This window comes from Hipposideros armiger, unplaced genomic scaffold (genome assembly GCF_001890085.2).
Source record: "Hipposideros armiger isolate ML-2016 unplaced genomic scaffold, ASM189008v1 scaffold_767, whole genome shotgun sequence".
Lineage (NCBI taxonomy): Eukaryota > Metazoa > Chordata > Mammalia > Chiroptera > Hipposideridae > Hipposideros > Hipposideros armiger.
This window is the reverse complement of record NW_017732117.1, coordinates 385,844-396,059: the sequence shown is the minus strand read 5'-3', so window position 1 is coordinate 396,059 and position 10,216 is coordinate 385,844. Positions and strand designations below refer to the sequence as shown.

Below are 10,216 nucleotides of genomic sequence, written 5' to 3'. Positions count from 1 at the left end.
GACCCCTTAATACAGTTCCTCATGTTGTGGTGACCCCCAACCATAAAATTATTTTTGTTGCTACTCTATAACTGTGATTTTGCTACTGTTATGAATCGTAATGTAAGTATCTTTTTGTTTTCCGATGGTCTTAGGCGACCCCTGTGAAAGGGTCGTTTGACCCCCAAAGAGGTCGTGACCCACAGGTTGAGAACCGCTGACCTAGGGGGTATTATGGTGAGTGAAAAAGTCAGACAGAGAAAGTCAAATACCATATGATTTCACTTATATGTGGGCCTAAAGAATAAAATAAACAAACAGAACAGAAACAGACACATAGATACAGAGAACATTTTGTTGGTTGCCAGATGGGAGGGTTGGGGAGATGGATGAAGGAGGGGAAAAGATTAAAGAGCAAATTGGTGTTACAAAATAGTCATAGGGATATAAAATATAGCTTAGGGAATATAGTCAATAATATTATAATACCTATGTATGGTGCCAGATGGGTACTAGATTTATTGGGGTGATCACCTCATAAGTTTTATAACTGTTCCATCACTATGTTACACCTGAAACTAATATAATAGTCTATGTCAGTTATAACTGAAAAAAACATTTTAAAAAACCAAGTAAAAATTACAGAAGTAAAAAATACAGTTTCCCAAATCAAAAACTGGATTGGTTCAATAGTACAGTGGAGATGATGGAGTCAATGAATTTAAGGATATAGCATTAGAGTTCACTGAATCTGAACAACAGAAAGAAAATTGATTTAAAGAAGGAGAAGGCGGAGAGGAAGAGGAAGAGGAAGAGGAAGAAGAAGAAGAAGAAGAAGAAGAAGAAGAAGAAGAAGAAGAAGAAGAAGAAGAAGAAGAAGAAGAAGAAGAAGAAGAAGAAGAAAGGCAGGCAGGGGAGGAGGAGGAACAGAACCTCAGGGACCTATGGGGCAATTATAAAATGTCCAACAATGATATCATATGAGTGCCAGAAGACGTGGAGCTGAAAGAGCATTTGAAGAAATAATGGCTGAAAACTTAAACTTGGCAAGAGAAATAAATTTACAGAATTAAAAAGACAAGCAAATGTCAGAAAGAATAAAAGCAAAGAAGCTCAGGTCAAGGTAGATAAAATTTAAAGTATGAGATCGAAAGCCAAAGGAAAAAAATCTTGAAGGCAGCCAGAGATAAAGACATATTACCTATAAGTGAACACCATTTCAAATGGAAACAGATTTCTTATTTGAAATCATGGAGGCCAGAGGGAGTGACACATTTTTCATGTGCCGAAAGAAAAGAACTGTCAAGGGTGGATTTTTATCCAGTGAAACTAGCCTTCAGGAATCAAGGGGAAATAAATATATTCTTAGAAAATGGAAAACTAAAAACACTTGTCTCTAGCAGATGTATCTTAAAGAAAAGTTAAAGAAAGTTTCTTCAAACAGAAAAGAAGTATTCTTGTAGCATCAAGAAGAATGGACAACTGAAAAGAAAACATACACGACCGGCCAAGTGGCGCGATGGTTAAGAACTGGCTTGCGACGCCAGAGAGCCCCGGTTTGGATCCCACATATGAGGGCCAGTGACACTGCCCTCCACAGTTAAGATGCTGAACAACAGCTCAACCTGGAGCTGGGCTGCTGTGAGTCGCCGACAACAGCGTAGGCTGCAGTGAAGCTGCAGTGGGTTGCCACGGGCTACCGTGTGTAGCCAGCAGCCAGTGTGAGCGGCCAGCAGCTGCTGTGAGAGGCCGTCCAGAAGCCGGTGAGTGATCTGCCTCTCCCGGGAAGAGAGCAATGATGATAGTGCCAACTTGGGCCAGTGAAGCAACGTGCACCACAACTAAACTGAAGAACAAAACGACAGCAACTTGTCTGTTCCCCTTCCCCCAATTCCCCAGTACTGTTCCCATCCCCCAATTCCCCAAAAAAAATCTAAAAAAAAAAAAAAAAGAAAAGAAAAAAAGAAAACATACATAGGTAAATACAATACAGACTACCCCACTCCTCCTGATTTTTCTCCATTATATAATGGTGGAAACAAAATTATAACATCAACTGATGCAGTGTTTTACACATATAGAAGGAATGCTCAAGATCAGTATAAAGTGGCAGAGCAAAGGGAGGTAAGGTTTCTGTACTTTCCTCAAAGTGGTTAAACACTGCTCCGAGCAGACTAAGTCACATGTGTATATCTCAATACCTGGAACAACTTCTAAGAAGATATACAAAGTGATGCACTTCAAAACTCTATAAATAAAGATAATTTATATTACCTTATATATTTATATAGTGTCTTGAAATAAAATTACAGAGATAGAGAAGAGAATAGTGGTTACCAAGGATTAAGAAGAGTAAGGGGTGGAGAGGAGTGGTAGGGACATGGCTGAGGTTACATAAGAACAGCACAGGGACACTTGTGGTGATGGAACTGTTTTGTATCTTGACAGTGGTGATGGATGCACGAACCTACACATGTAATAAAATTGCATGGAACTAAACACCACACACACACACACACACACACACACACACACACACACACATGACGCTCACTTAATCCTCACTTAATGCCTGATGAGGCAAATCCTCATATCAATCACTCCTCCTTTTACACTGAGGACATTGAAACTCAGAGAAGTTAAGTGACTTGCCCACGGTGGAACCGGATTTCAAGTACTCTTGGCTTGACTCACAACATTATGTCGTCTTCAGGGCAATAACATTTGCCAAGTCAGAGAACCAACTCTCCTCTCTTCACAGCGAGAAATCGTCACTCCATATTAAACACTTAGCCCGAGACAACTGTCCTGGAAACATCACTGGCCAAGTAACGCATGAGGGTAGCAACCGAGATCAAGGCAGGTAGATTAATCGAAATAACCCTTTAGCCCTAGTGAAGACAAGTTTAGATTGCCTTCAATCGCCTACATTTGAACGGAATCACCGAGAGTTACTAACGCAGGACAAGAATTCAGAGGAACCTGGAAGCTAAGAGGGCAACTAACGTGTGCCACAGGCGAGCCCCAGTTCTCCAACAGCACCACTCATGCAGGCAGAAAAATCACTTCCACTCAGCCTCATACGTGTGCACACATGCACATTATAATATTGTGTTTGTAGATCTGCCTATTTACATACTTAATTTGGGATCTGTTTGCAAACAAAAATTAGTTTGATGCAATTACTTTGTGCACAGACATGAAGTTATCCGCTTCAGAAGTTTAACAGCATCGAGAATGCCTGCATAGCAGCATATGGCTGTCTATATATAATCACAATATTACCTGCACATATTAGTTACATAGCAGCTACATTATAATTAGTGCTGTTTTTAAGCCATTCAAAAAACAAAAACAAAAAATTTTAATTAAATCAGCTAGGTGTTTGGAGCAGAGGGAAGTGGGAGAGTGTGTTAATGACTCACAGCACTCCATCAACTGAATTGGGATGTGCACACCAGCAACTTTCTGGCTCCCCTGTGGGGAGAAGCTTTTCTGATAACAACACTGAATAGTGTCTTCCCGAGACCTTGTGTCCAAACACGCTAAGCCGCTTTCAGGCTTGTTTGCAGGCCGACTTGAATCATGGAGTCATAGACAACTGTCAGAGCTGGAAAGGACCTCAGCAATTGTCCAGTCCATCTGCCCGTTCTTCAGAGAAGGCAACCGAGGCCTGGGCAGACACAGGAGTAGACTCAGAATTACACAGCTGAATGAAAAAAAAACCGAGACCAGAACCCAGGTCTCCTGATCCGCATTGCAGGGCTGACTCTAGCAAACCACCTACATCAAAACATGGCTTTCACAGTTGTTGGTTTTGTTTTTTTTGTTTTTTTAGTGGCGAAAGAGAACTTTATTAGAAGAGATAGTACACTCTTAAGAATCAGGAGCAGGTCGAACACAAAGAAAGCGGCTCAAAGCCACAGCTCAAAGGCTCAAAGCTGACTTTCCCAATTTTTGATGGTGACAAAAATGCCCCCTTCAGTCCACTTTCCCCCAAGTGAGGAATTCACACATATTAGACACCCTCAGAAAATGAGGTATCACACACATCAATTGATAATTAATAAAGAATATAGGGTTAAGGATCCTGTCCTAAATCTTTGCCTCAAATATATAGTAATATTCAAATTTCTTCACATGGTATCTAGTACTTGTGCTTTTAAAAGCATGTTGCCTCCTAACGTCAGGGATTCATTTAAATGTATTAGAGTGGAAAGGGCCAAGGTCTGTTGTTTGAATTCTAGACATTCCACTCACTTGGTGACATCAGACAGGTTACTGAGCCTTCTCGTGATTTCTCTATGATACTAAATTACACACTTAAATGCTTTCCACTTCTTTTCATTATGAAAAGGAATTTTTTCCCAACAGGCATTATGTTAACATGAGTTTCAAATTACAAGAGGCAGTAACATAATCTTGAGGTTGATAATGCCATCTCGTCGCTGGATGGGATGGGTCAGAATATTCCTTACACCCAATTTCCCCCATGCTGCCAAGTGCAATATCGTCTCCATCCTCTCTTATGGAGAAAATGTGAACTTGGAGCCTAGGGGAGGAAAGCCACAGGATGCTGTTATTATCACCAGGCCAATTGAGGAGAACAAATAGCATCTCAGCATAATCAACATCTTATCCCAAATCGTTTCTGTCCTTCCTCCCTAGTACACCATTTAACACCCCATGCAGAAGAAACTAAACATCTTAGTTGCATGAGGCAAGAAAAAGACCACAGTAGAACAGGATAAGAGATCGCTGGTGTCCATCAGGAACAAATGACCATGTAATAACTCTGTAATTACATGGTAACTAGAACTGATTGAGCCTGTAAATTATATCCCTGTCACCTCTGGGTAATGAGGCAGCTCTATCTCCCATCTACAGAAAGCAGCAGCACATGGTCCCTAGTCACTGAGAGATAAGGGAATTCCTGGCTGTTAAAGCAGATGTGCTGCTGATGATAGGTGATAGAGAGAAGCTGAAATCTGGGGTTTAATGATTTTTCAGTTGAGGCATTACTGCCTTGCCATCCATAGCAAGACATCCATTACCCAGCCAGTGTTCTTCATCCTTAATAAGATAAATTGATTAAGGTTCCCAAAATTAAAGATGAAAGGAATAGCTCCCCAACACATGCACATAAAATGCTACACACTTGCACGGGCACACACACACACACACCAACAGCCAATTTACTCTCCCCGAAACATTTAATCTGCAGACCTTTGAAACATCACTGTTGTAGCATTTCACCGGATATTTTAAAACTGGAAAGAATATAGTCTCTTTTTATGCAACATTCTCTCTGGGACCATTATGCAGAGGCATTAAGAAATTCTGTGTGGTAGATTATTCAGCAAATATTGTTTGACAGCCGACTGTGCATATAGCATTCTGCTAGTGTTAGAGAGGAAACAAAGAAGCATGATACTCAATTCTCTCCCTCAAGGATATGGGTCCACTAACATAGGTAATGTAAATACATAAAAAGTTAAATTATAATGCCACAAGGCAGTACATAATTAACTGCCAAATAACTGGTACAGACAATGAGAATGACAGAAGTAGAAAAAAGAGAGAACTCATATTTGGGTGGTATAATCATAAATATAGCTTCTTATAGATTAAAATGAACATCTAAGAGAGTCAAAATATGAAGTTCAGTTAAGGTCTGTTAGAAAAAGAAATTTCAAATTTCTCTCAATTCACAGTCCTTTTAATTCTCCAAAAGCAGATGAACAACAATAACAAAAAACAGATTATTTTTTCATTAATGAAAATGTGAAACCATGGGAAGAAAAACATCACAAATATGAGCATAAGCAAAGTTAAAATTGTGTAGCCAAGGTGCCAGGAGGCCAGAAATATATTAATATCTTCAACATTCCTTTAGCATCTGAATGTTTATGAGTTGGGTGTATACGACGGTCTGACAATTAAGTTTGCGAACTTGTTGCAACTATGTTGCTAACGTTTTTTGATATCAGAGGGATCATTCTTTATGAATTTGCACCAATGGGACAAACAGTTAACCAAGTTTACTATTTGGAAGTGCTGAAAAGGCTGCATGAAAAAGTTGGATGACCTGAACTTTTCACCAACAATTCATGGCTCTTGCATCACGACAATGCACCAGCTCACTCGGCACTGTCTGTGAGGGACATTTTAGCCCGTAAACAAACAACTGTATTGGAACACCCTCCCTACTCACCTGATCTGGCCCCCAATGACTTCTTTCTTTACCCGAAGATAAAGGAAATACTGAAAAGAAGACATTTTGATGACATTCAGGACATCAAGGGTAATATGATGACAGCTCTGATGGCCATTCCAGAAAAAGAGTTCCAAAATTGCTTTGAAGGGNACACACACACACACACACACAGAGAGAGAGAGAGAGAGAGAGAGAGAGAGAGAGAGAGAGAGAGAGAGAGTCAGTATCTACCCAACAGTATGGCACCACTGCCACTTATCCCAATAACAGTGAGACTTCTTTTACCAGGAGAATGGTTCTAAGACAAAGTGACATTGGCGAGGTGACATATATTTCACTACACCAGAACTTTTTATTCTTGGCATGATGCTTCAATCTTAACTCTCTCCTCCCCTCTAGACATCAATTGATACTTGTAGTAATCCCAGACTTTCCCTGAGTAGCTGATGCTGTGACTGGTTTTCCCCTGCCATCCAGCTATGGGGAAAATGATTGAATCATGTGCTTGAACTGACCCAGAAGTAGTAGCCAAGGGCCATAATGGGTGACCACTTTCTAATCTTGTAGAAACTATAAATGATCCCAAACCAATAAACTGTGAAAATTGCCTGCATCACAGTCTATGGCTATATATACGGCCACACAGGCCCTGAGTCCTTTACTTCACGCACGCTGGACTTCAATACTTGTACAGCAATAGGAGAATATAGGAACGGAGCTTGGTGAGGTGTAGACAGTCTGCCAAAAGCACCCTCCCCCACCTGTGTTGATAGGTATGTGGTTCTTATTTTTAAGTGTCCTGTGTTACGTGACAAGTGGTTAAGATTGTTTCTTTTACTTTTGGCAAACCCACTAACTAGAACCCATGTAGTTTGGAGGGGAAAGAATTAGGTCATAATTTATAACAGATCCCAGATCTTTAGTGGCCATATAGGAGTTTGGAAAGAGAAACAAACCAAAAATAAGCAATAGGAAAGGAAGGACAGGAGAGTGACACAGGATTCTTCAGAATACTGCCAAAAGAAATCCCTTGCAACTCTCCCTTGGCCCATAAGGTAAGTGAAAGTAATTCTGAATTCCACTTGCATGCCTTGGCATCCTAACAGCAGCCCCTGCCTCTAGGACTCCCCACTTTAATCTTGGATTCTTCACACTTCTAGTTATGTAACAAAGGCATAAATTAAGTCCCTTTGCCCATGTCAGTGAATAGAAGAATGCTCAAAAATATTGATTTTGAAAATCAACTGAATGCCAGCCAGAGTCCTAGGTGTTGGGGATGAAAGGTGAACAAGAGGGATTTGAACACTGTCCCAATGGAGACTGGATGTCTTTTATTTATTTGCTGAAATTGTTCCTCTTCTGCAGGAAGAAACACATCTGGAGTGGCTGCAGAGAAGTGATTGAAAAGGGGGAAATGTAAATCTCCCTTGGGCATTTCCCGTTACAGCAGCCAGACTTGTTTTAGAAAGGTAGCTATTCCCCTCAGTTAATGCAGAGGCCATGGCTCTTTCCACCAGAACAAGAAATATGGGCATGCTATTTGACATCTAAGATAAACGTAAAACACGCCTTCTGCATTCTACTCTGTTCCACTGAACTATTTGTCCATTCCTTTACCAACACCAAACTGTTCTCATGATTGTAGCTTTATAATAAGTATTAAAGTTGGATAGTGTCAGTCTTCTAACTCTGTTCTTCTCCTTAGATAATGTGGTGGCTAGTCTGGGTCTTTTGCCTCTCCATATAAACTCTAGAACCAGTTTGCTGATATCTACAATATAACATTCTGGGATTTTGATAGGGATTGAATTGAATCTATAGATCAAGTTGGGAAGAACTGACATCTTGACAATATTGAGTCTTCTTATCCCTGAATATGGATTGCCTCTCCATTTATTTAGCTCTTTGATTTTGTTCATCAGAGTTTTTTCGTTTCCTTCATGTAGACCTTGCATAAGTGTTCTTAGATTTATACTTAATTATTTTATTTTGGGGGATACTAATGTAAATGGTATTGTGTTTATAATTTTAAATTCTGCTTGTCCATTGCTGGTACATAAAAAAGCAGTCCTTCTGAGCTCTGACCCATTTGAGTTCTTCATTTTGGTTCTAGGGCAAAGTATGTAGATATTTACCTGACATTTGAAGTGTAAGAAAGAGATCACGTGAGTCACCTGCCACTCACCAATATTTAAAACACTGCATAACTATGAACTTAACATGTTCAACAGAAAGGCAGGCCCTCATAATAATCCTGAACTCACTTTTGAAATTGGAAAACTGAGTAATAACTCGGAATGACTAATAACAAATAGTATAACTATATTTAGTGTTTTACAATTTATCAGTCTGTTAATACATGCAACTTACTTGACCTTTACAACATGACAAATATTCTCCCCATCTTACGGATGAGGAAACTCAGCCTCCAAGTGATTCTGTGACTTGCCCCAAATCATGCAGCTAATAAATGGCAGTACCAGAATTAGTGCTCCTGTTTTCTGGTTCCAAATCCCACAATCTTCCCACCATCACTCAGAATTTTCCAATGATTCAGGAACAGCAGTAGGTGTTTGTTCCAGCTTCTACCATCAGTCATGATCCTTTATATGCCCCCATTTAACATAGAGAAGCAGGAATCCAAAATCTTGGTTTTGCTAATGATTGCACATTCATACCCACTGAGTGACAGAAATATATCTTGGGAAATTATAGTTGAATAATCCTACATGTAGGCACATTAATGCCCAGAGACAAAAATAAAATGTATGACTGTCTGAATATGCTTAAGTTTATTCTGAGTACATTTGAAAGGGAGTTGGCAAACTAGTCCTTTGCTCTCAGCACTTTAGACCGAGTCTAGTGAACAGCCTCTATTTCCACATTCTCTTCTTCAGCACAACGGGCTCCTCCTGGAGTTCTCACCCATCACCTTGCATACAAATTAACAAAGCAAAACCAAAGCAACACAGCACAAACCAAAACAATACAAAAAGCATAAAAATGATTCTCCTAAAAACAAACCTCTAACACACACACACACACACACACACACACACACTCACACACACACACCATTAAAAAAAACACAGAGCAAAAATAACAAAGAGATACAGGCTGATATGTGCATTTTAAACAAAGAAAGCTCCATTCTAGATAAATGTAACTGAAACCTGTTTTGTTTTAATTTAAACATTGGATATGGAATACTCCAACTTGTTTCTTTTATAAACAGAAGAACAAAATTAATGTTTACTGTATGCCTGCTATATGCCAGAATTTGTTATGTATTTCCACATACATTAACTAATTTTGTGACTAACGAATAAGTTTTTGCAAAAACTGTGGGAATTGCTATTACCCCTTTTTTATACCAATAAGAAAACTGGGTGCTTGGATGGTGTGCTCATTGTTTTATAGCTGGCAAGTGGCTAGTTGGCATCTGAACTAAAATCTGAAACCAAAGCACATGCACAGATACAAATCCATTTTCTTTTTTTGAGACTTGAACAGGTTAATTAGATCACCTATTGGTGGAACAAAGGATGTCTGAAGAGGCTGAAGAGGATGACAGCAGAAGAAACTTTGTTCTTAATGGCTGGAGAGTTTTCTAATGGGCTGTCCATCACTCCTTATTGCCTGTCCTATAGCCTGGAGGGAGGGGGACAAGGCACCTCAATATAACAAGAAGGCCTCCCAGCGAGAAAGGGGTGATGCCTCGGCCATGGCTAATGTACCCTACTAATTTCTGTGGAGAAACATGACTAATACTGTGGGCTTTCTTCTTTGCAGTTGACATCCCATATTGGGATTAGCCCGAAATTATTCTTAACTCTGCAAACGGCACAGAGGAAGTCTTGCTGGGATACCCAGGAATAACCACCACCTCAGTGGCATCAAGCACCGCAAAAGTGACAGCAAGCGCTGACTGACCCCTGATTACATGCCAGGCCCTGCTAAACACTACACACACACACACACACACACACACACACACACACACACACACACACACACACA

General features: G+C 40.0%; 1 protein-coding gene across 4 annotated transcripts in view; it reads right to left on the bottom strand.

The window, feature by feature from the left end:
* The window catches only part of NTM (neurotrimin), a 452,901-nt gene that overhangs the window by 279,496 nt on the left and 163,189 nt on the right, over positions 1–10,216 (bottom strand). The gene's annotated exons all lie outside the window — the stretch shown is intronic.